Genomic DNA, 26,554 nt, shown 5'->3' on the forward strand with positions numbered 1-26,554 from the left:
TTGGTTTTACACTGTGATCCAGTTGATTTTTTGACCTGCTTCAGTTATACTATGCAGTTCTAGGCATGACAGTCCACCTTTATCGGATTCTATATTGTCTGATTCCATTTTACATTTGGTAACTTTATGCATTTGCTTAGCTTTATGTTTGAGACTTTTCACTCGGTTGTGTTTTTTTTTGTCTACCTTGCACATTCTCTCAATGTGACCTTATCTGTAACACTAATAAAAGATAAAGACAAAGAATTTTGTCTTGTTGTCTTTATACTGAATATCTAGCTCAGATAGATAAAGAACTTATTTTGATAAGGACAGCCTACGTGACAATGAAGACAATCTGACTTATATTGGCATGACATAGGCTACAAAAATACTGAACCAACTATACTACAAGTTACTGAAAATCTAAACATAAACAGAAGGTGATTACACAAACATTTAAACTGACATAAAGAAAGATAATCTACAAGAATTATGACAATTTAGATCCTAATCCAAAGGAAGAAAGCTTCTGAAATGACTGTTCTGTAGCCAGACTTGACTAAGTCAAGGAGACGGTTGTACTTCCTATCTGGCCTCTCTGACTTGCACTAAAAATGGCGGGTGTACCCAGTAGCCAACTTGCCAACTTCTGCGGACAAGCTAAATTAAGGTAAAGATCGTTTATTATTAATTAGCATATAGATTTCAAATATGTTATAAAATATTCTTTGACATTTTGGCCTTTTATTTTTTCATTTTAGGTTAAATCTATTTCAGCTGTTTTAAAAATGTTTCCAATCATCTGATGTATTGAGAAAAGGATGAAAAGGTCATTGGCGTCATGAGCTGTCAGAAAGACACCAGGGTTGCCTGGGGCAGGGCCTCAAAGTTTATTACCAGAGGCCCAGTTGCCACTCAGACACCAATTTGTTTCATTATAGTGAGGCTTAAACTTCATCTATAGGCTTCAGACTGTTAGCAGGAGATGGGACTTGTGCAACTTGATCAAGGCAAGCATGATCTGACCCAGTAATCACACAGACTAGGGTACAGAAATAACTTCAAAGGCTAAAGATCAGAAAAGCAAAATGAAACAAATAAGACACACAAGACAAAGGAGCAGAAGTAGGCCATTCGACCCATCGAGTCTGCTCCGCAGCTCCCCATGAGCTAAACTATTCACCCATCTAGTTCCAATTTCCGGCTTTTTCCCCATATCCCTTGATACCCTGACTAATTAGATACCTGTCAATTTCCTCCTTAAACACCCTCAATGATCGGGCCTCCACAGCTGTATGTGGCAACGAATTCCACAAATCCACGACCCTCTGGCTATAAGGACGATAATGACAGACACAGTGTATAATGTATGGATCTATTTCCTTTAGAGCAATGACACCCACACTGCACTACGTATTGATCTGTTGTGCAATGTTCTCTCTCTTGCTGCAATTTGAATAGACCAGTTAAAGCCATCTACTGCATGCATGCTTTTATTTATTTGATATGTAGTTGTGCATAGACACTACAAATTGGCGGGGAGTATGAAACTGAATGTCAGAAAATATCACAAACTGCACTGACAGTAATGGGATGACACTGTGAGAGTTAAATAGCACGAGAAAGCTGAACACCCCGTGAGTAACAGAGAAAGACATGCTGAATTCAAAGTGAAAGTAACATGGTGATGGCTTCTGTTGGGAAAGTTGATGAATTTGTTAGCTCCAATGAAGGCTGGGAGTCCTATATCGAGGTTGTTGAACTGTATTGTAATGTGAATAATGTGGAGGAGCAAAAGAAAGCCCTTGCATTTCTTAGCTTAATGGGTGCAAGGACATACAGTCCTTTATGCAACCTAGTAAAACATGAAAAGTCAGCAAGCAAGACGTTCGATGAACTTGTTACAATTTTACAAAATCAAATGATTCCTAAACCACTGGTAAGAGCTGAGAGATTTTGATTTTACAACAGGAACCAGTCAAAAGATGAAAGCATTTCTGAAATCATTGCAGAATTGCACAAACTTTCCCAGTACTGTCATTTTAGAGATGGACTTTCTGATGCATTAAGGGACAGGCTTTTATATGGCATGCGTAGTCAAAGCACTTAAAAGAGGCTACCATATGAAAGAGACCTAACCTTAGAATGGCATTCACCATTGCAATATCGTTAGAGACTGCAGCAAAGGATGCAGAACTACAGAAAAGGAGGTTAGAATGTTTTCACTCATTTTTCCTAACTCTCTCTTACCTTCTTCCTTACAGTAGAGCGAGCTGGTTATAGTTCATGTTAGTTATCTGCTGCCATGTTTTACTGTCATCTATTTGTTGTGAACAACGATTAACTAGAAGACTTGTCCCTCATTTTTTACTTCTACTGAACCTTCTGGAAAATATCATCTCCAGATCCAACATTTCTGCACCACCGGAAAATAACAAGTGTGTTCTGCCACTAAACATCAAAAAGGGCATGGGCTTAAATACCATAATGGGTTACCAATACTCACTGATTTCTTTCTGTCAACCAGTTTTCAGATGTCCTGAGGACTTTTAATTCTACTAAGAGCATAAATTGAGAGAAACTACTTTTTCTGGTATTACACCCAGGACATCTTGACGGTGACAGTGGGGCATAATCATAAAATTAGAGCAAAGTCATTCAAATCAGATTAAAATCATTCAGCAATGGCCATAAGCATGTCTTGGCACAAAGGACAGTGAAAATCTTGAAGTTCTTACTTCAGGTTCTGCATGCTGTGCCAATTGATGTTTTAAGCCTGCTGAGCAATAAAAGACCTGCAACAATATGAGCAATATATCATATCAAGATAAATTATAAAATTCAGCGAAGAACGCGATACAGTCAGAAAATAATAGTTCTTCATTAGGAAATGTATCAAGGGATTTGGGCAGAAGTGGTTAAAAGATGTTGAGGTGCATATCAGACACAATATAATTGAAAGGTAGCATTAGCTCTAAGGAATGAATGACCTAATATTATGCATTCCTGATTTTTGCAGTCTTTCCAGTATTCTTCTCTCACACTATTTTGTTCTAGGGACTGGTTACTTACTCCAAATGCAATTAGTGCAATGTCAGTCGTTAACTGTATATCTGAGATTGACAGAGTTTTGAAAACAGAAGGTATTAAGGGATATGGCAAGAGGGTAGGTTTCTGGTATTAGGTCAGATTATACATGATCCATCTGAACAGTAGAACATGTACATAAGGCTAAATGCCTGCTCCTAATTACCAAGGAATTACCATAGATGTAAAGTAAACCTTCAGGAATTTTGTTCTGTTGTCTCAACTGCTATAAGCTGCTTCATCTGGATTTTAAATTGACCTTTATCTGTTTGTCATTTTGGACTTTTGCATGCTAAAAGCAACCCTGTAAAAACCGCTTCACCATGCATGGTACCTGAAATAAATTAATCTTCTTGACATGAACCAGAGTTATGTCTGCTGCACACTGCACACAGTACTTACTTGCTGACTTAATGAGATGAGCCTCATTGGCTGGACTGTCCACTGCTACAACATCTCGAACCTCCATGCAGGCATCGTTCAAAACAGAGGTCAGAGACACACTGAGTGGCAAACTGTACCACACCTGTCACTATTCCCTATCACTGGACTCCACAAAGAATCCAAAGATCCAACCCATTTTCCCGGGATGGCTTCAGAATTATTCTGGAGCAACACTACTCAAGTCCAGCAAAAGACCAAATCCTCTTTCTTCTAGTGAGGTTTAGGACTAGAAGATGAAGGAGAAGATGTTACAACAGTTCAATGACTTAAGATATTTCTGAGTGTTTTATGTTCCTTTAATTAAGTTTGCAACTCTCAATTCTTTTCATCATTTATTCCAATTTCACTATTTCTTATTTTACGTCCTTACTCATAGTTACACCTGCCGGCGTTTAGGTCAGCAATGAAGATCCACCTGCCAATGTTCAGGGCTTCCTTCATCATGTCAATAGCTTCCTTTCAGTTTTCACTACTGTCAGCCATGCAAAACCCAGGTGGAGCCTCAGGAATACCAATAGACACAGACGTAGGATTCTTCCTTGCTGCTTCCAGAGCCATTTTGTTTGACCAATCAGAGTTGTTAACACTGAGCTCGACCCCTGAACCTGGAGGACCAGTGGACCACTCTTGGTCAGGCCTCTAATCTTTGACCTGTTTGGCATATGTGACACTACCAAGAGCCAAAGCTGAGTCTAACCAGCAGAGCTCTCCAGGTCACTGAGGCATGCATGCCTCTAAACCACCACAAGGTTGTGGTCTTCATTTATTTCAATATTTCTTAAGATGAGTCATAGTATCATACAGCACAGAAACAGACATTGATACAGTAAGACACAGGAGCAAAATTAGGCCATTCAGCCATCAAGTCTGCTCCACCATTCAATCATGATTGATTTATTATCCCTCTCAACGTCATTCTCCTGCCTTTGCCCAGTAATCTTTAACACTCCGACTAATCATGAACCTATCAATCTCTGATAAATGTACCCAATGACGACCTCTACGGATGTTGGCAGCAATGAATACCACGAATTCACCACTCTCTGACTAAAGAAATTCCTCTTCATTTCTGTTCTAAAGGGACGTCCTTGTATTCTGAGGTTATGCCTCCTGGTCTAAGGCTTCTCCACTATTGGAAATATCCTCTCCAGGTCCACTCTATCTAGGCCTTTCAATATTCAAAAAGTTTCAATGAGATACACCCCCCCCAACTCTTCTAAACTCCACCAAATACACACAAATGACTTGGTCTTCATGGACACAATCTTCCCCCTTAGCTTCTGTCATTCATAGGATGAGGGGAGGCTCTACACTCCCCTCTTGAGGCCTAGCCTCCCAACTCCTGTGGTATGGAGAATCATCATGATCGACCCTTCACATTCTGCAAAAAAAATGACTGTGAAGAGTGTCTCACACTAATCCCAAAGTTTGAGGTCTCAGTAATCAAGTTTGATGTAGAGAGGAAACTTACCAACAATTTGAAAGAAGAAACTTAAATTACAAGGCTGCCTATCAAAAAAATACTGGGGGCAATTCTGTAGACCAATGCCTCGGTAACAATTTTTACTATTGTGTGAATTTTTCCATGCAGTTCAAAATACCATGAAGACTAGCTAGTGTTAAAGGTCAATTGAGCAGGGAAATGAAAAACGACATGGAAGTCAGGGACTTTGCAGCAAGAATTCTAGGCCACCTATATTCTGCTGACCCAGGAAATTTGATTTAATCAGGCTCTACCGTTTCTATGTCATTACATTACTTTCTATTTACAGCATTTATTCAAGTCAGTAACAAGAGGATCAGCAACAATTCTCAATACAGGTTTCCCCCGCCATCCGAAGGTAGAGCGTTCCTATGAAATGGTTTGTAAGTGTGTCGCCTCTGATCCGGGCCGACATTTACATGCTGGGCGGCACCTAATTAATTAGCTTGTTTATTTCGGCTCTTTTCTTAAAGATATGTTGGGTGCATCCCAGCTACCCCTGCATTCTCCGCAGCAATGTATCGGTCCGCGGCCCGGGGGTTGGGATGGTGGGACACTGGAGTGTCATCTCATCGTCGTCTGTTTCCATCAGGGCAGGCAGGTCATCTTCTTCTATGTCTGCCTGCCTCGATGTCAAAGGTCAAGGTTCATCATCTGCTGTGGCTGATGTGGAAGGCTTGCTTGACTGCATAGCCTCGTGCATTTTTCTATCATACAGTTCTTTGTAAGCACTCAAACCATCTTGCAAATATGCCCTAAACTGACATACCCTTTAAAAATTAAAGTCGTACTTTATCATTGCAGCGAAAATCTCACGCAGTTGCTTCACTTTCAATTCCTGGATATCCTTACTTTTGGTCCGTTCACTACTGCATTCAGTTTCGATTGTTATCCTTTCCTCTTCCAACTGCACCAGTTCTTCATCTACCAGTTCTTGGTCATGGGATGCCAAAACCTCTTCAACATCATCTTCGTCAACTTCCACAAGCCAAACTCACTTCGTCCTTACTTCGTTCACCACGATCAAAACGCTTAATTATGTCTAGTTTTACGCTAAGTGTAACACCCTTACAAGCACTTCTAGGCTTTTCCGATACCTTAGGACTCATCTTGCTAACGGCTGCTCACAGGCACGTGTTTAAGCAATGCCGGCGAGAATGCAGTTTCGAATCTTGGGGAGGAGCGGCTGCTCAGGGCATGCACTGCCTTTTTTCGTAACAGTGAAAACACCTTCTGTTAGCAAAAACAGGTAACTAATGTAGGTCTTTCATAACAGTGAGGTTTCGTAAAGCGAATGTTCGAATAGCGGGGGAGACCTGTATCGTAAATACAATGAAATCTGGATGAAGCAGTTTTGCAAAATCAGTGAATATTTTAATTCTTATTTAATTGCAATAAACACATTTTTTCTCTTTCTAACTGGCTTATCCAGAGATAATGACAGCACTGTTTGAGTGTGAGCTAAATTTCTTTTTATACTTAGCAAAACTTGTAATCTAATGATAAAGAACATGACCTTAACTTACTTCCATATCTCTGGAACAAGCATTATTATGATGATTCCATCAATTTATTCAAAGAATCATAATATTGTTAGACCATTGAATATATACTGGACTTTTTTTCCACTCTTACCCAGCACATTTGTTCCCCGTAAATTATTTTTTCTCTCTCCTCTAACCATCAAATTCACTTAGAAAGCACTGATTGATTGTGCTCCCACCACCATGCTTACATGGAGAAACTTCCAGAATGCTGAATAAACAAAGGTTTTTCCTCATATATAAGACCATAAGACATAGGAGTAGAATTAGTAGAATATATTTCTTGCCCAAAGTTTACTTCTTGCCCCCTGAACCTTCAAAGATCTGCTAGTTAGAACCACTTTTCTCCACTTAGCTGCAGAAATTAGTCATAATCATATGGTAAGAATTTTACATTGTGCACTGTGGTCTGCTGGTGTAGAACCATATCTGAGGTCATTCTCACTGCTACTTCCATTCACAGTGGACCCAGCCCCTTTAACTCTCTGACATTCAACTTGGTAAACAGGCCCTCATTAATTCCAGACATATAGCACAATCTTCATAGTTGGCATTTCACTCATCAGCCAGTGAATCCATCTACATTAAAATAAAAAGGATTAAAAAAGGTCAATGATTGTCAGGCTCAGAATGAAAAAGAACTCAGCCCACACTAGCAGCTAGAACACTTTGCTATTGCCAACCTCTTCATTGTTAACTCTTCAGATCATCTGACGTAACTCAATCACAAACCACAGCAACATGGTGCGTGGGTCAATCACACAGAATATGCAGCACAAGTATTAGTCCAAATAGTCTGACTGCTTGTTCCACTCATTTTCTCCAATTCTTTCTAATTTCACTCCAGCAAAATAAACCTTTATACCTTTCTCTTTCTTTGAATTATCTATTTCTCCATAAATGCATCCATATGATTTATTTCAGATGCTTTCTATGAAATGAGGTTTGCATATTCTCACCACCCTCTGGGTAAGCTGATTATGAGTCAGATTCCTTGATGACTGACATGCTGACGTACCTACCAGGCTTCACAGCTCTGACCATGATTTTGTGAGCTTGAGTTATTGTTTGTTTTGATGATGGCCCTGCAGCAGTTTAGTGACTCTTGGTGATTTATGTTTTTGCAATAACGAAGTCCTATCAAACTCTATTATTTAAACAACACGTGAAGCTTGGTGTCTACACTACCAATATCACTTCAAAGTACATTTATAAGAAAATGACATCTGTCACAATATACAACACAATGATTAATTTTCTTGTGGGCATACACAGTAAAGCCAAGTAATATAACAGAACCAGTGAAAGACTGCACCCAACAGGATAAGACCATAAGACATAGGTGCAGAATTAGGCTATTTGGCCCATTGAGTCTGCTCCGCCACTCAATCATGGCTGGTCCATTTTACCCCTCCTCAACTGCAATCCCCAGCCTTCTCCACATAACCTTTGATGTCATGACAAATCAAGGACCTGTCAAGCTCTGCCTTAAATATACCCCACAAACTGGCCTCTACAGCTGTCTGTGGTAACAAGTTCCACAAATTCACTACCCTCTGGCTAAAGAACTTTCTCTGCATCTCTGTTTTAAAAGGACACCACTCTATCCTGACACTGTGCCCTCTTGCCCTAGACTCCCCCACCATGGGAAACATCATTTCTACATCTACTCTGTCTAGGTCTTTCATCTTTCAAAAGGTTTCAGTAAGATCCCCACTCATCCTTCTAATTTCCAGTGAGTACAGACCCAGAGCCATCAAATGATTTTCATATGATAATCCTTTCGTTCCAGGAATCATCCTTGTGAACCACCTCTGGACCCTCTCCAACAATGCTGATGCACCTTTGCTTAGATGAGGAGCCCAGAACTCTTCATAATACTCAAGGTGAGGCCTCACCAGTGTCTTATAAAGCCTCAGCATCACATCTCTGCTGTTGTATTCAAGACCTCTTGAAATGAATGCTAACACTGTATTTGCCTTCTTCACCATTGACTGAACCTGCAAGTTAACCTTTAGGCTGTTCTGAGGACCCCCAAGTCTCTTTGCATCTCAGATTTCTGGATTTTCTCCCCATTTAGAAAATAGGCTGCACATTTATTTCTACTACTATGCATTTTCCAACATTGTATTTCATTTGCCACTTTCTTGCTCATTCTCCTAATCTAATCCTTCTGCAGCCCACTTGTTTCCTCAACACTACCTGCCCCTCCACCAATCTTCATATCATTTGCAAACTTGGCAACAAAGCCATCTATTCCATCATCTAAATAACTGATATACAGCATAAAAAAAGCAGTCCCAGCACCAACCCCTGCAGACCACCACTAGTCACTGGCAGCCAACCAGAAAAGAATCATTTTATTCCTTCTCACTGCCTCCTACCAATCAGCCAATGCTCTAACCTTGCCAGTAACTTTCCTGTAATACCATGGGTTCTTAACTTGGTAAGCAACCTCATGTATGGCACCTTGTCAAAGTCCTTCTGAAAGTCCAAATATACAACATCCACTGCATCCCTTTTAACTATCCTACCTGTGATCTCTTCAAAGAATTCCACCAGGTTCCTCAGCCAAGATTTTTCCTTACTGAAACCATGCTGACTTTGTCCTACCTTGTCCTGTGTCACCAAGTACTCTATAACCTCCCCCTTAACAATTGACTCCAACATCTTTCCAACAACTGAGGTCAGGTTAACTGGAATGTAATTTCCTTTCACATACAAGCCAAAATCAGCAGATGCCGGAAACCTGAGCAACACACACAAAATGCTGGAGGAACTCAGCAGGCCAGGCAGCATCCATGGAAAAAAAGCACAGTTGACATTTTGGGCCTTGGCAGGACTGGAGAAAAAAAAGCTGTGGAGTAGATTCAAACAGTGGAGAGAGGGGACAAAGAACCACGAGGTGGTATGTGTTTCTTTTAGTTGCTCTCCGTAACTTTTTAAAAGCTTCCCATCCTTTATCTTCCCACTAATTTTTGCATTGTTATATGCCCTCTCTGTTTTTACATTAGCTTTGACTCCCCTTGTCAGCCATGGTTGTACTATTTTGCCATTTGAGCATCTCTTCGTTTTTGGAAAACATCTATCCTGCACCTTCCTAATGTTTCCTAGAAACTCACCCAATTGCTGCTCTGCTGACATCCCTGCCAGCAGCTCCTTCCAATTTACTTTGGCCAACTTCCCTCCCATACCACTGCTATTTCCTTTACTCCACTGAAATACTGCTACATCAGACCTTACTTTCTCCCTACCCAATTTCAAGTTGAAGTCAATCATATTGTGATCACTGGCTCCTAAGGGTTCTTCTACCTTGAGCTCCCTAATCGCCTCTGGTTCACTACATAATACCCAATCCAGTATAGCTGATCCCCTAGTAGGCTCAAAGACAAACTGCTTTAAAAAGCCATCTTACAGGCATTCAACAAATTCATTCTCTTGAAATCCACTTCCAACCTGATTTTCCGAATTGACACACATGTTGAAATCTGCCATGACTATCATAACATCGCCCTTTTGACACGCCTTTTCTATTTCCCATTGTAATCTGGCATCCACATCCCAGCTGTTGGGAGGCCTGTTAAAACTGTCATCAGGGTCCTTTCACTTTTGCAGTTTCTTAACTCAACCCACAAGGATTCAACATCTTCCAATCCTATGTAACATCTTTGATGACATTCTTTACCAGCAGAGCCATGCCGCCAACTGGGCCTACCTTCCTATCCCTCCAATACAGTGTGTAAACTTAGATATTCAGCTCCCAACTACAACCATCCTACTGCCATGATTCAGTGATGGCCACAACATTGTACCTGACAATCTGTAATAGTGCAACAAGATCATCCACCTTATTTCTTATACTCCATGCATTGAGATATAACACCTTGGATACTGTATTTGCTACCCTTTTTGATTTTGCATCCCTAATGCACCAATACTCACCTTGTTTGCTGCAAATTTGTCCTTTCATTTGCCTGCCTTCCTGACAGACTGACTGCACACTATCTTTGCTTTTTTACCGTCCGTCTATCCTGAGTCCCTTCATTCCGGTTCCCACCCCCACCCCACTGCCAAATTAGTTTAAATGCTCCCCAACAAACCTGCCTGCGAGAATATTGGTCCCCCTCTGGTTCAGGTGCAACCTGTTCTTGTTGTACACATCATACCTCCCCCAGAAGAGATCCCAACGATCCAAGAACCTGAAGCCCTGCCCCCTAAACCAGCTTCTCAGCCACACATTTATCTGCTATACCATCCTGTTTCTACCCTCACTAGCACGTGGCACAGGCAGCAATCCAGAAATTACTATCCTGGAGGTCCTGCTTCTCAGCTTTCTGCCCAGCTCTCTAAATTCTCTCTTCAGGACCTCATTGCTTTTCTTTCCTATGTCATTGGTACCAAATGTACCAAAATATCTGGCTGCTCTCCCTCCCTCTCTAAAATGCTGTCGACGCAATCTGAGATATCCCTGACCCTGGCACCTGCGAGGTGTCCCATTCATGTCCACAGAATCTCCTGTCTGTTCACCTGACTATTAAGTCCCCTATCACTGCTGCTCCCCTCTTCTCCCTCTTCTGAATCACGGGCCTATGCTCAGTGCCATTAACCCGGTCTCCGTGGCATTCCCCTGGGAGAGGTCATCCCCCACAACAATATCCAAAGTGGTACACTTATTATTGAGGGGAGTAGCCCAGGGGTACTCTGTGCTGACTGCCTATTCACACTTACATTTCTCCTGACAGTCACCTAGCTACTCGCCTCCTGCAACTTCGGGGTGACTACTTCCCGCTAACTCTGATCGATTATCTCCTCACTCTCCCGTACAAGCTGAAGCTCATCCAGCTGCTGCTCCAGATCCCTAACACAGACCTCAAGGAACTGCGGCCAAATTCATTTCACGCAGATGCAGTTCTCTGGGAGACTCTGGGTCTCCCAGGACTCCAACATCCAGCATGAAGAAAACACAACGGCCGTTTACTACACTAAGTTCAGCAAGAGAAAGAAAAAAAAGAGAACAGAAGCTTTCTCAGAGCCAACACCTACTCCAAGCCAAAGCCTGTCAGCCCTAGTCTCACTACTGGCCTAGTCCCAACAATGGCCTCCCCGTTGTCCCTTCTGCACTTTTATTTAATTCGCTATGCTCTGCTCCCACCGCTGATTGTGCCTCCAGAATGTCTGAACGCCCACAAAGCTCTCCCTTTAAACAAGCACTGGCGACCTGTGAGAAACCTCATGGCTGTGCTCTGCTCCCACTGCTGATTGGCCTACTCCATCGTGGGTAAAGCCCTCCCCACCAATGAGCACATCTACGTGGAGCACCGTCGCAGTAAAGCAGAATCCCTTATAAATTTCCTCCACCACCCAGGCCATGCTCTCTTCTTGCTACTGCCATCAGGAAAAGCCTGAGGACCTACACCACCAGGTTCAAGAACAATTATTACCACTCTACCAACAGGCTCATAGTTAGTTTTCTTTTGCATATTGGTTCTTTGTCTCTGAGACAGGTTACCAAGATCTTCTTAGGAACCTGTATAATTGAAGCAAGTGAGTAAGACTGCCGAAACAAGAGGTTCAAGATATTGGTGGATACTCTAGCCAGTTGATCAGCACCGATTTTTAGAACTCAGGCAAGTACCCTATTTGGGCTGGATGCTTTCTGTGGGTTCGCCATTCTGATAGATGCTCTCACATCAGCCTCAGAGACTGAAATCGCAATGTCATCAGGGGCTGTAGATTTTTGTGAAGGTTCCTCCATGTTTTGACAGTCAACATGAGCAAAAAAGGCATTGAACTCATCTGTGAGCAAAGCCCTGTTGTAGCATATGTCACGTGGTTTCATTTTGCAAGAGATGATAACATTGAAGACCTGCCACAGCTATTGGGCATCCTTCAATGATTCAAGTTTAGGCCGGAATTACAACTTAACATGTGAGATGGCTTTCCAGAGATCCTATCTGAACCTCTTGTATCTTAATTGTTCACCAGACCTGAATGCCATTAATCTGCCCTCAGCAGATTGTGGATCTCATGGTTCATCCAAGGTTTCTGTTTGGGGAAGACAGAAGGTGGTGAATTTGTGAAATTTTTTTACCACAGGCAGCTGTGGAGGCCAGGTTGTTGGGTGTATTTAAGGCAGGGCTTGACAGATTCTTGATTGGACACATCATCAAAGGTTAGGGGAGTAGGTCAGGGAGTGGACCTGAGGAGGGGCAAAAATGATCAGCCATAATTGAATGGCGGAGCAGACAGAATGGGCAATATGGTCAAAGTTTACTGCTATGTCTTACGGTCTTACAGCCAAATGATTTTGTGGGGACACACTTGTCCACAACTATTTTTATAAATGTTGTTTGTTAATACTTCAGTATTAACCATTGGTCTCAACACCAACAATATTTAAAAACTTTAATGCAATACCTCAGTTTTTTCTGCTTTCTGTAGCACATTATTCATGCTGCCCTAGTTGGACCACTTTAACTTTGCTTTATTTAATTCCTATACCACTGTCAGTTCTTTTTCCCTAGGAAGATGGAGGTGCTTCCAACTATTGTTATGATCAACCCACAATACTACCCAAAATGCAAGAAAATAGAACATTAATATGTTGACTTCTCAAAAGAGTGCTTCATTCAGGTGTTTTGATTTTCTCAGAGGATCATGAGCCTTTGAAATTCTTCTTCGAAATCTGATTGAACTGTTCATGGAGTACAGAAGTTCGGACACTATGTTGCAGTTGTATATCACGTTGATGGGGAATATTTGGAATATTGTGTTTCGTTTTGGTCACTCTGTTACAGGAATGATACCATTAAGCTGGAAAGGGTGCAGAGCAGATCTACACAGATGATGCCAGGATCAAGGAACTGTGTTATAGAGAGAGGTTAAGCAGACTAGGACTTCATTCATTGGAGCACAGGACAATGAGGGGTGATATAGTGTATAAAATAAAGAGGGGCATAAATATGGTGAATGCAGATATTCTTCCTCCCCACGGTTGGAGAATCTAGAACTAAAGGGTATAGGTTTAAGGTGAAAAGGGTGAGATTTGATAGGAACCCGAGGGGCAATATTTTCATCCAGAAGGTTGTCCATATATGGAACAAACTGCCAGAGGAAGTGGATCAGGCAGCTACTTTACCAATATTTGAAAGGCACTTGGAAAAGTACAAACGTACATAGATAGGAAAGACTTAAAGAGAAATCTGGGCTAAACACAGGCAGGTTAGACTATTTGGATGGGTGCTTTGTTTAGATGAATGAGTTAGGCCGAAGAGCCTTTTAGCATGCTAAATGACTGTATGACTGCAATAGTATTTAACTTTTTAAATATTCCCATTAATCCAGCAAGTGAAAGAGAGTAGACAGGAACACAGGGCTGAGTTACAACCTGATTAGCCACAATCTTATTGAATCCAACAGATCCAGCTCAAGGAGGCAAAGGGAGTCCCTTTGATCCTGGTACGTCTGTTCAGATGTACATCCCTATCCACTGCAAAAGACAAGTGTCACAGTAGCAGCCTGGCTCTCAAGAGGCAGAGGTTGTTCGACTGAAACTCTGTGCAGGCAGATTCCAACTGTTTCAACCCTGCCACACTCTGCTCAGAATCAAATGCAGAATGTGAAAAATCCCTTTGGAGTGCAAACATCAGTACCTGTGCTGAATGATAGAGCTGACATGTGATTCCAATGTTTAAGTTCAACAACACAATGCCGAAAGAATTGACCATTGTTGCACTGGCTGTCGGCTGCACACTCAGGACCAAGCAGAGCGCATGCTAAATCCAACTTCTTCTCTTAATAGGTTTATGTATTCTGTTCCCTAGCATGGGCAGCACAGTTAAACAGAGAGGCTCCAATTGCACTGGGAATTGAACAAGCAGCTTGACAATCAATGTGGAATCTGGTTTGGACAGAATCACACACCAATGCTGTGAATGGTCACTCAGCAATAGTCATAGTTCGCTATGCTTCTTAGTTTAAATTGCAAGCTATAGATTTCAGAGTCATAGTGTTTACTGTCAACACAAAGCAGAAGAAAATGATTTCCTGGCCATTTATGTCATTACACATCCATATTTAGTATCTATGTGCAGGCCTTCCACTGCCACAATTGAAGACTCAGTATATTACCTTATTTAATACAAAAGATATTTCTAGTGTTTTAATTTAAATTAGATGACTGTGTAATAGAAGAAAATAAAAGCCCATATCATATTTAGTCTGTAATTTATTGTAGTCCTGACCCTGAGGGTAATTAATAAGATAGCATGGAACTTCACCACTAATACTGCACTATTAAATGTTATTTCAGAGACCCATTAAGAAACAACGATAATTTCAAACTCTTCCCTGTATTGCCAAAGCTCTATGCTTTTCTTTTCAATTTTCAAAGCAGTGTGGCATTTGACTGATGGCGTCTCGCAGTCACTACGGTCATTCAGTTCTGCTTATAGCGTTCTGTAGATTAGATCAGTTAAATGCAATTTCAGCTGGGGAATGCATTCCACAAAGTAGCAAATCATCTCTGGTGTCATCATGGCAAATTATAGCAAGGTTTCCAATAGAAACCTGCTAGTGAGTGGGAGTCCAATATTCCCAAATTTGTCCATTTTTCAGGAGTACATTGCAGTCCCTTTTACTTCAAACAATTCTTTTCTTCAGTGGTACTATGGTTGCACTTCATTTCTTGGTTGATTATGGTCTAAAATGTTTTGAAGGGTGATAATTTTTTCTTGAAATTGCACAACTGAATGAATTTGACTTATGTCACAGAGTTAAATTGACATGAGTATCACTGGGAAGATGTCCACAGCACGAATTTAAGAGGTTGGCATTCTAATGATTTTCTTGAGATGTACTGTACTAAGGTGAATGTGGGGATTTTATAGATTCCTCTTCTTCCTTTTCTGAGTCAAATTGGGTACCAGTACATCATGAGCGAATTTAAACAACTGCTACCATCTTCAGCATTTACCCCAAGGTTAGATTGTAGATGCGAAGAGAAAGTGAATTCTAACCCACCACAGCAGCTGGAGAATTTGAATTACAATTATTCTGAAAATCAGCTTAAAACTATCTGTATCTGTAGTGACATTTGATGGTAAGTTATGTCAAGATTAGTAGATCTATCCTTGTGGGAGAAGTGTAGGCAGTTGAAAACATAATCTTGCTTATTGTAGTGATTTACACTTGCTTATTGGTTCTTGCTTCTTGAAATTGTGCTTCTTGGAGCAGGTCTTGGATGATTCCAGTTCCATAACTCCATGGCACAATGTAATGAAGAAGGAAGATTAGTAGCTTGGGAATAAAGGCTTCCTCTATTATTAGATAGCAAATAATCATGATTATTTATGCTGCAACTTTAGGAGTCAGTCAACATTCTCTGAATAACCAACTACCATTGCATTCCCTTTTGGAATTACTCTTGACTGTTATGGATAGATGAAGAAATGAAAAACAGTTACCGCTACACAGTTGCTGACAAATCTACGCACACGATTTCTCATGAAATTTCTGGATAATGATCAAAAACAGAACAACATTTGTCCATTGCTCATTCCTCAGCATTAGTCCAGAAATATAGTACCAACACCAAATGCCACAGGTATCTCGGGCGTTAGTAGCAAAGTTTAGCCCATGTAGTTGTTCATCCTGCTGCTCATGGAAAATATTGTATATTAAACTAGCAGAATTGGAAGATACTTGTTATTTACTAATAGAATTTAGCTCTACAGAGAGAAATTAAACTGCTTTTGGACAATATTACAGCCTTGGATCACACACAGATTACATGGAATGTCTGTCTTTTATCCATTGCAAAGCATGCACATGTACAAAAATGGACTGCTATAGAGTACCATTTCCACCAAGCCTCTCCCATGCTGTATTGGAGTAACCAGCAGACTGTCAACACTCAATTCCTTCCTCTTCTGTTCCTACATGATTATGAAGACACGTAGTCCTCTTTTATTGTCATTTAGTAATGCATGCATTAAGAAATGATACATTATTTCCTCCGGTGTGGTATCACAAAACACAGGACAAACCAAGACTGAAAAAACTGACAAAACCACATAATTATAACATATAGTTACAACAGTGCACAATACCATAACTTGATGAAGAAGTCCATGAGCACAGTAAAGTTCAAAGTTTCTCAAATGTCCCACATCTCATGCAGACGGGAGAAGGAAGAAAAACTCTCCCTGCCATGCCGACCACAGTCTGACTCTGAGTCATCCAAAAACTTCGAGCTCCGGTCAGTTCTCTGACACCGAGTACTGAGCGCCATCTCTGTCCGAGCGATTCCACCTCCTTCTCGGTCACCAAAAGCAGGCAAGGCTGGGGATTTTGAGGCCTACCCTCCGAAAGATTCACGAAAACACAGTAATGACAGCAGTGAACGGGCGTTTCAGAAATTCCTCCAGATGTTCCTCTGTGCTTTCACGTTCATTCTCCATCAAATCAAAATTGTCCATGGCCCCTATTTAATGGATATGATATCATTTCCACTGGAGAGCTGTGCACGCGCAGGCATGCCGCCATCTTCTCCTCCCGCCTCATGGAGCATCATGATACTGTAGCTGTTAACGCCACACTATTACAGCTCAGGGTGTCTGAGTTTGAAGTTCAGTCCCGGCGTCCTCTGTAATAAAGTTTGTATGTTCCCTCTCATGGGCATATGGGGTTTCCTCCCACAGTTCAAAGATGTACCAATTATTAGGTTAATTGGTCATTGTAAATTGTCCTGTGACCAGGGTTAAGTAGGGGTGTCAGTGGGCAATGCGCCTCGATGGGCCAGAAGGGCCTGTTCCAGAATGTATCTATATAAATTGTTACGTACCCCATAACTGGGCTGCCAAACCAGCAGAAATGGACCACTTAGTTGGAGTCTGGATTACTGGAACTAAGAAAGTTTTATTAAAGAAATAAGCAACACAGTACTCTAATCGAAAGGATATAAATGCAACAGTTTAGCAATGATAAAACACACATGTACACAGAACTAGGATAATAGGATCAATCAAGCTCTATTGCAGTCTAGTGGTAAAATGATCAGTCATCAAGTGACACAGAGTTCAGTTTAATTCAGTTCGCAGTAGTCGCCATCGTGTCATTGGGGAGAGAGAGAGAGAGAGAACGAAAGAATATGCGAATTGGTTTCCAAACAGACCTTTGATATTCCTCGCAGTTAGCTTTCAGGCGAGCCCTTTGTAGTGTCTTCTGAGGTCACCGACTGTGACCCCGCCGTTCCAGATACGATCGTTCTTCTGCGGTGAACCCGGCACCCAGGCAAGGGCGGACACACACACCAGGTTCCCGGCCGACCGTATCTTTCCACCCTGTGCGTCTATGGCTGGTCCCGCGACCAGACCTCCAAAAACTCCCAACAACTTGTTGGGGGGGGCACACCGCTTTCAGGGTCTCGTTACCTCGTGGAGTCGTGTGTCTGTTGCCTTAGCGAACCTGTCCCTTTTTATCCCCCTGCTGGGGTATCGCCTGTCCATCAGACTTCAAACAGTTCAGGGTTCAAAGCCACCGGTCTCTGACAATACTCAGAACCATGTCTCCTTTCGGTAATCTCTCTCGTCTCTCTTATTAGCACCTTGCATGTTCCCCCATTGTCCTCTTATCAGCATCAATCTTCTGATAACTGGTTCTTTTGTCACATCCCTACCCTTCAAAGGATTTTTACTGGGGTAAAAATAATAGGCAGGAATACATTCTTAGATACACACAAATATACATGTTCATCAGCTATTTGGCTACTACAGAGAATTTTAAGTTGTCAACACCTGACAGACAGTCAGCAATCACATTTTCCGTTCCTTTTATATGTGTAATTTTAATAATCCTCTAAAACCAGGCTCCAACTTAGCAAACTTCATAGTGGCCGAAAAAACTAATGAATTGTGATTAGTGTAACTTCTCAGTGGATTTCGCCCCGGACACAGATAACAAGGGTCGTCCCATACCAACTCAGCATTCTTTGGCAAGGGCTTAGTAAGAGGGTGGGTACTATCCGCAAAGTTGTTTTTTTTTCTGCAAAACTTCCGATAGTACCCCACCATCTCCAAGAACCTTCTCAGGGCTCTCTTGTCTGTCGGGGTGGGAACTTCAGAGATAGCCCGCACCTTAGCTTGCATCGGAGCCAGCTGCCCCTGTCCGACCGCAAATCCCAGATAAGTGACCTTCGCACGGCCGAACTCACTTTTTGCGAGGTTCACTGTCAAGCTGGCTTCAGACAGCCATTTAAACAGCTCCTCCCACGTGTTACTCCAGACCACTACATCGCCAATATACACTTCTGTGTTCTTTAGCCCGTTTGTCACTGAATTAATCATTCTACAGGAGTGTTGCTCACTAGGCTGACCTGATGTGGCAACAGCTCCATGTCCCAGCTCTTTGCATCGCCTCGGGACATCTGGACCTACGTGAGCGTGTCATTTAATTAGCTCTCTTAGCGGTTCGCTTTGTTAGGGGATTAAGGGAGAGAACTCAACAGTAAAGTCGGTCAACACAATCGAGTTCTCCCATCTGGTCAGCACCACACTTATCTTTTCCAAATGGGTTTTCCCCTTATCAGGTGGCGCCCTAGCCTTATTAATTTTCATGACATCACCAGCTAGATCTGTGTTCTGATCGTGGTGAGCTTTTAACATGTTAATAGCCTCTAACTGTGTTAACTCACGTCTACAATAGTCAGTAACATCCTCCCTCCTGTGCAGCCAGTAAAACTCTTTCATGATTCCGCCGACTGTTTTCCTTCCCGCAAAATGTCCACCGAGGGGTATCTTGTGGGCCAGATTAAGAATCTCATCCCCATAAATTTTTGGCACTATCCCCCATTCCTCATCTGTGGGCACGGTACTTGGTCTCCCTTTCTTCCTTCGCACTCCCTCCTCCATACAATAGCCTACTGGCTCCCTTTTTAATTCTGCTTCAGAGAGAGCTGTCTCCGCCGAAACCCGCAGCTCCTCGTCTTGCTCCTGCATCTGTACAAAGTCCTTCCTTGCTAATGCTAAGTCTGCCTCAACTCCCTCACTTTCTCCTGTTTCACTACGCTCCTTCTTTTCACTTTCTACCTCCCCCTGGTACAAGGCTGGTAGAAACGTCTCAGCTAAATTTACTTCGGCAGCCTTTCTGGACATATGCCGAGTCCCTGCGTAACCGCGATGAACCTGCGAATCCATGGGCGGGGCCTCAATGCTGGCGGGCTGACCTGTCAGTTTTACTGCCGAGAACACATTTCCGCCGGCGAGGTCATTATCGAGTAAGACTTCCACGCCCTTCATCGGTAGTTCGGACCTCACCCCGATCGTGACCGGTCCAGAGACCAAGTCGCTTTTTAGGCGTATCTGGTGCAAAGGTACTGCCTCAGTCCCTTTCCCAATGCCTTTTATGACCCTGACTTTCCCAGTCTCGATCTCTGAACTAAAGTCTAACACACTCTTTAATATCAATGACTGACACGCTCCCATGTCTCTCCAGATCCTCACTGGAACTGGGTTTAACCCCTCCTTCACCGACACCAATCCGGTCGAGATAAACCTCTCGCGCCCTTCCTGAACTTTATCAGACCTCTCCTTCCCCAGCGGTTTGTTTACCAACTCAATACAGCCAGTCGGAACCGCCGTTTTTCCTTTTCCCGTCTCCTTCTTTGGGGCAAAGCACCTGGACGCAAAGTGACCGGCTTTCCCACAATTATAACATACGACCCCAGGAGACTTCCTACCAGACTGCTCCCGGTCTACCTTATCCTTCTCACTAGTCCCCGGCTTACTTTCTGACTTTTCTGGCGGACTCTCTCCGCCATCACGACTACCCTTCTGGTAGCCTTTACTCGTGGCAAACTTCGTTTTATGTGTCAACGCGTACTCATCCGCTAACTTAGCAGTTGCGGCTAAAGTATCTGCCTCTTTCTCATCTAGGTAGGGTCTCATACCATCCGGGACACAACCTTTAAACTGCTCAATCAGGATCAGCTGTAGCAGTCTGTCATAATCCCCACCTACCCCCTTCGAGGCGCACCAACGCTCACAATATGTCTGCATCTCACGGGCAAACTCTAAATACGTGCGGTCCCACTGCTTCCTCACATTCCAGAACCTCTGCTGGTATGCCTCCGGGACCAACTCATAAATCCTGAGGATGGCCTCTTTCACCACCTCATACTTCTGGGCATCTTCCGTGGACAAAGCCAAGTAAGCTTGTTGGGCTTTTCCTTTAAGTACACTCTGAAACACAGCCCACTTATCCCTCGGCCAGTCCTGACTTGCAGTAACTTTTTCAAAATGGAGAAAGTACCGATCCACATCGGTATCGTCAAATGGGGGAACCAGCCTAACCTCCTGGGTCGCCCTGAACCCTCCACCTTGGTTCGGCATGGCCCCTTGCTCTGCCCTTATCTTTAACCTCTCCAGCTCGAATTCCCTTTCCCTCTGTTTCTCTTTGTGTTCTAGCTGCCGTACCCGGAACTCGTACTCGAGTCTTAATTTTTCAAGCTGCACCTGTACTGCGTCTCCACCAGGTTTTCCAATAGATATCACCTCCAGCTCCCCTTGGGGAAACACACCTTTAGACACATAATGCTCTACGATAGCTCTGTGTATCTCCGCTCTCCTCACCGTCGACTTCCCCTTAACAAGATTCAAGTGTTTGGCCACAGCTGCCAATTCCGCTTTCCTGGCATCCTCTAATGCCTCCGAGGTCAGCGCCTTTAGAAATTCCTCAATGTCCATTTCTGCTGTTAGCCTTTTCCTTCTTTCGGGAATTTTAACCCAATCAATTTACCCCGTCCCAAATTTAGCGTTCAAAATCGCGGACGAGAACCCCACTTATGTTACATACCCCGTAACTGGGTTGCCAAACCAGCAGAAATGGACCAATAAGTTGGAGTCTGGATTACTGGAACTAAGAAAGTTTTACTAAAGAAATAAGCAACACAGTACTCTAATCGAAAGGATATAAATGCAACAGTTTAGCAATGATAAAACACACATGTACACAGAACTAGGATAATAGGATCAATCAAGTTCTATTGCAGTCTAGGGGTAAAATGATCAGTCATCAAGTGACACAGAGTTCAGTTTAATTCAGTTCGCAGTAGTCACCGTCATGTCGTTGGGGAGAGAGAGAGAGAGAATGAATAAATATACAAATCGGTTTCCAAACAGACCTTTGATACTCCTTGCAGTTAGCTTTCGGGCGAGCCCTTTGTAATGTCTTCTGAGGTCACCGACTGTGACCCTTCCGTTCCAGATATGATCGTTCTTCTGCGGTGAACCCGGCACCCAGGCAAGGGCAGACACACACACCAGGTTCCCGCCCGACCATATCTTTCCACCCTGTGCGTCTATGGCTGGTCCCACGACCAGACCTCCAAAAGCTCCCAACAACTTGGGGGGGGGGGGGGGGGGGCACACAGCTTTCAAGGTCTCGTTACCTCGTGGAGTCGTGTGTCTGTTGCCTTAGCGATCCTGTCCCTTTTTATCCCCCTGCTGGGGTATCGCCTGTCCATCAGACTTCAAACAGTTCAGGGTTCAAAGCCACCGATCTCTGACAATACTCGGAACCGTGTCTCCTTTCAGTAATCTCTCTTGTCTCTCTTATTAGCACCTTGCATGTTCCCCCATTGTCCTCTTATCAGCATCAATCTTCTGATAACTGATTCTTTTGTCACAAAATAGATAAATATACATACAAGTTTCTTGAGGGGAATTAGCAGAGTAGATGGGGAGAGTATATTACCTCTTGTGGGAAGCATAGAACTAAATGTCATAGTTTCATAATTATGAATCATCTATGCAAAATAGTAATGAAGAAGAATCTCTTCATAAAGTGTTTAGTCTGAGTTAATACTTATGGAAAGATTATTGGGCTGTAGGACAGTAAAGAAATGTGGGGAACAAGCACAAAGTGGAGCTAAAGCCTATATTAGGTCAACCATGATCTTAAGTAGTGAGACAGGCACAAGCTTTTATAAGACTATAATACGACATGGGAGCAGAATTAGAACATTTGGACCATCGAGTCTGCTCCACAATTCAATCATGGCTGATCCTTTTTCCCGTCCTCAGCCCCACTTCCCAACCTTCTCCCCACAACTTTCAATGCTGTGTCCAATCAAGAACCAATCAAGCTCTGCCTTAAATATACCAACAACCTGGTCTCCACAGCCACCTGTGGTAATAAATTCCACAAATTCACCACCCTCTGGCGAAAGTAATTTCTCTGCATCTCTGTTTCAAGTGGACGCCCCTCTATCCTGAGGCTGTGCCCTCTTGTCCCAGACGCCCCTACTATGGAAAACATCCTTTCCATAAGACCGTAAGACCATAAGACAAAGGAGTTGAAGTCGGCCATTCGGCCCATCGAGTCTGCTCCACCATTTTATCATGAGCTGATCCATTCTCCCATTTAGTCCCACTCCCCCGCCCTCTCACTATAACCCTTGATGCCCCGGCCACTCAGATACCTATCAATCTCTGCCTTAAATACACCCAATGACTTGGCCTCCACTGCCACCCGTGGCAACAAATTCCATAGATTCACCACCCTCTGGCTAAAAAATACCTTTGCATCTCTGTTCTGAATGGGCACCCTCAATCCTTAAGTCATGCTGTCTCATACTAGACTCCCCCACCATGGGAAACAACTTTGCCACATCCACTCTGTCCATGCCTTTCAATATTTGAAACGTTTCTATGAGGTTCCTCCTTATTCTTCTATACTCCAAGGAATACAGTCCAAGAGCGGACAAATGTTCCTCATATATAAACCCTCTCATTCCCAGAATCATTCTAGTGAACCATCTCTGAACCCTCTCCAATGTCAGCACATCCTTTCTTAAATAAGGAGCCTAAAACTGCCCACAGTACTCCAAGTGAGGTCTTACCAGCGCCTTGTAGAGCCTCAACATCACATCCCTGCTCCTATACTCTATTCCTCTAGAAATGAATACCAACATTGCATTCGCCTTCTTCACCACCGACTCAACCTGGAGGTTAACCTTAAGGATATCCTGCACGAGGACTCCCAAGTCCCGTTGCATCTCAGAACTTTGAATTCTCTCCTCATTTAAATAATAGTCTGCCCCTTTATTTCTTCTGCCAAAGTGCACAACCATACACTTTCCAACATTGTAATTCATTTGCCACTTCTTTGCCCATTCTCCCAATCTATCCAAGTCTCTCTGCAGACTCTGTTTCCTCAGCACTACCGGCCCCTCCACCTATCTTTGTATCATCAGCAAACTTAGCCACAAAGCCATCTATTCCATAATCCAAATCGTTGATGTACAACGTAAAAAAAAGTGGCCCAACACAGACCCCTGCGGAACACCACTGGTAACCGGCAGCCAACCAGAATAGGATCCCTTTATTCCCACTCTGTTTCCTGCCAATCAGCCAATGCTCTATCCATGTATGTAACTTTCCTGTAATTCCATGGGCTCTTATCTTGTTAAGCAGCCTCATGTCTGGCACCTTGTCAAAGGCCTTCTGAAAATCCATACCTTTCCACATCTACTGTCTTGGCCTTTCAACTTCGAAAGGTTTCAATGAGATCCCCCCTCATCCTGCTAAATTCCAGCGAGTACAGACCCAGACTCTTCAAACGTTCCTCATTAGGACCTGCTCTGTTCCTACATTTCTATTTTTATAATTTTACTCACAGGCCATGAAATTGGGGGGAAAAAAAAACAGAAAATGGCAATTTTGGTACTACTTTGGAAAATCTCATTTCCTTGAGCCTGCAAACAAGCAGGGTGACGTTCCAGTCCATAATCTTCAGACTGGATTAGTGGCAGTAGTAAATCCCTACAGATTGAAGCTGGAGAACACACATGGTCAGGCTCGAAGCAGACACAAGAGACTGCCGATGCAACACACTGAATGCTAGAGGAATTCTGTGGGTCAGGCAGCATCTGTGGAGGGAAACATGTTTCAAACCAAGACCCCTCATCTGAACTAGACTCAAAGACAGCTTCCATCCCGCTGCTATAAGCCTTTCGAATAGACCTCATGAGCATTAAGACGAACTCTTGGTGTCACAATCTACTTTATCCTGGCCCCTGCACTTAATGTCTGCCTGAACTTTCGCTGTAACTATAACACAATATTCTGTAATTGTCATAAGGGGGAGGGCGCTAGGAGAGGACCCAAATGCAAGACACAGACACTGAAGTACTGGGAACAGGACATGACTAGAGAGCTGGGACAAGAACACAGACTTGGGCTAGGATATTGGCTGGGCAAGCGGGACCAGGACAAGGAACTGGGAACTAGGAGCCTGGGCTTGGACTCCGAGCCGGAGACTGGACAAGGACCCAGAACCTGGGTTTTGACTCGGGTTCGGACCCCAGACTAGGTGAGGACATGACGTGGCTACAGGACTGGACATGGCTTGGTTTCGGACTCCGAGCCGAGGACACGACGAGGCTTGGGTTCGGACTCCGAGCCGAGGACACGAGGAGGCAAAGATATGATGTGGTTTTGGGAAACAGGACTAGGCGAGGCTACAGGACAGAACGAGAGACTCCTGGGCAGGACGAAGGAACATCAGTAGAGGATGAGAGAACACCAGCATAGGACAAAGCACATGGACAGGACAAGAATGTGAAGCCTTGACTTGGTACTCAGGAACAGCCAAGCCTTGGACTTGGGATGACAGGAACCTCGGAACCTTAGACTCAGGATGACAGGAATGCAGAACATAGAGCCTTGGTCTTGGGGAGGACAGGAACACAGAGCCTTGGTCTAGAGCATGGGAACACAGAGCCTTAGACTTGAGAGACAGGAACACAGGGACATGGAACACAGAGCCAGGATCCCTCCTTGGGAACAGGACTTAGGGCCGGGACTGATACACAGAACACAGAGCCAGGATCCCTCCTTGGGAACAGGACATAGGGCCGGGACTCATACACAGATCACAGAGCCAGGATCCCTCCTTGGGAACAGGACTTAGGGCCGGGGCTCTACACAGAGTGCTGAGCACAAGACGGTTCCCAACACTAGGTAGTAGCAAATAGCCAGACCTACCTAGTGAAGGCGTGGACACAGAGACAGTTCCTTATCTTGACACAGCAAGGCTCCAGTCTCACTCCAGTGGTTGAACTTGACAAGGTCACAGGCAAGGCTCCAGAAGGAAGGGGAAGGGAAGGGAACAGTCCAGCCTCAGGATAACAGCAAAGACAGCCTGACTTACCCCACATAGGCAAGGACAGGATACTGGCAAGACAAACCAGCAACCACACTCAAACCCAGGGCCACTTATATTCCCAGCCTCAAGATGAGCATCAGGTGCCTATGATTAAGCCCAACTGAAACAAGGTACAGCCAGAAGACCCGGAGTCCAGAGTCCAAGGACTGGACCGTGAACCGGAACGTGGACTTCACGGACCAGTCTGTGACAGTAATCTACTATTGCTTTTCCATTGCACTATTTTGATAAATTATGTTTGGAAATTTTCTGTAAGGGTTCATTGCAAGACCACTGTATCTTGGTATATGTGACAATAATAAATCAATTCCAATTCAGAGCAACTGGCAACATAAACAAGAGATCTTGAAATTTAACAACAGCCTTATGGGAAAGATATATTAATCTCAATCCTAATTACACATTCAACAAACATCAAAAGCACATCTTCAGAATTAATAATGATCTTTAAATATTTATTATTCATAAAGCATATCAGATTTTTATATTCTAGCCATTAAAAGGAAAAGTTACTAGTGTAAATTAAGGCTGAAAGTACAGCAATAAATCAATACAGAAAGTCTTCATCCTAATCTATATTTCCAAGGGGAAATATACTGAAATTAAATTGTTTTATTATTTAAGAGGCAAATCCAACTCTGTATCAAACAAAGCATTAACATTTATAGTCTCAATAAAGCTCCAACATAAAACCTCACCATGGGAGAAGTAAGGTGTGGCCCAGAGCACCAGAATTAGAATTAGCATTGAGATAGGAATGGACTTAATCTTTGTAAATGATTGATTGCTA

At 43.2% G+C, this 26,554-nt stretch overlaps 1 protein-coding gene and 1 pseudogene across 6 annotated transcripts in view; one reads left to right on the forward strand and one right to left on the reverse strand.

The window, feature by feature from the left end:
* Positions 1-26,554, reverse strand: part of LOC134342318 (glutamate receptor ionotropic, kainate 2) — a 534,599-nt gene that overhangs the window by 416,659 nt on the left and 91,386 nt on the right. The gene's annotated exons all lie outside the window — the stretch shown is intronic.
* The window catches only part of LOC134337722 (sin3 histone deacetylase corepressor complex component SDS3-like), a 39,080-nt pseudogene continuing 13,122 nt past the window's right edge, over positions 597-26,554 (forward strand).

The sequence above is a fragment of the Mobula hypostoma genome, chromosome 2 (genome assembly GCF_963921235.1).
Source record: "Mobula hypostoma chromosome 2, sMobHyp1.1, whole genome shotgun sequence".
NCBI classification, from domain to species: domain Eukaryota; kingdom Metazoa; phylum Chordata; class Chondrichthyes; order Myliobatiformes; family Myliobatidae; genus Mobula; species Mobula hypostoma.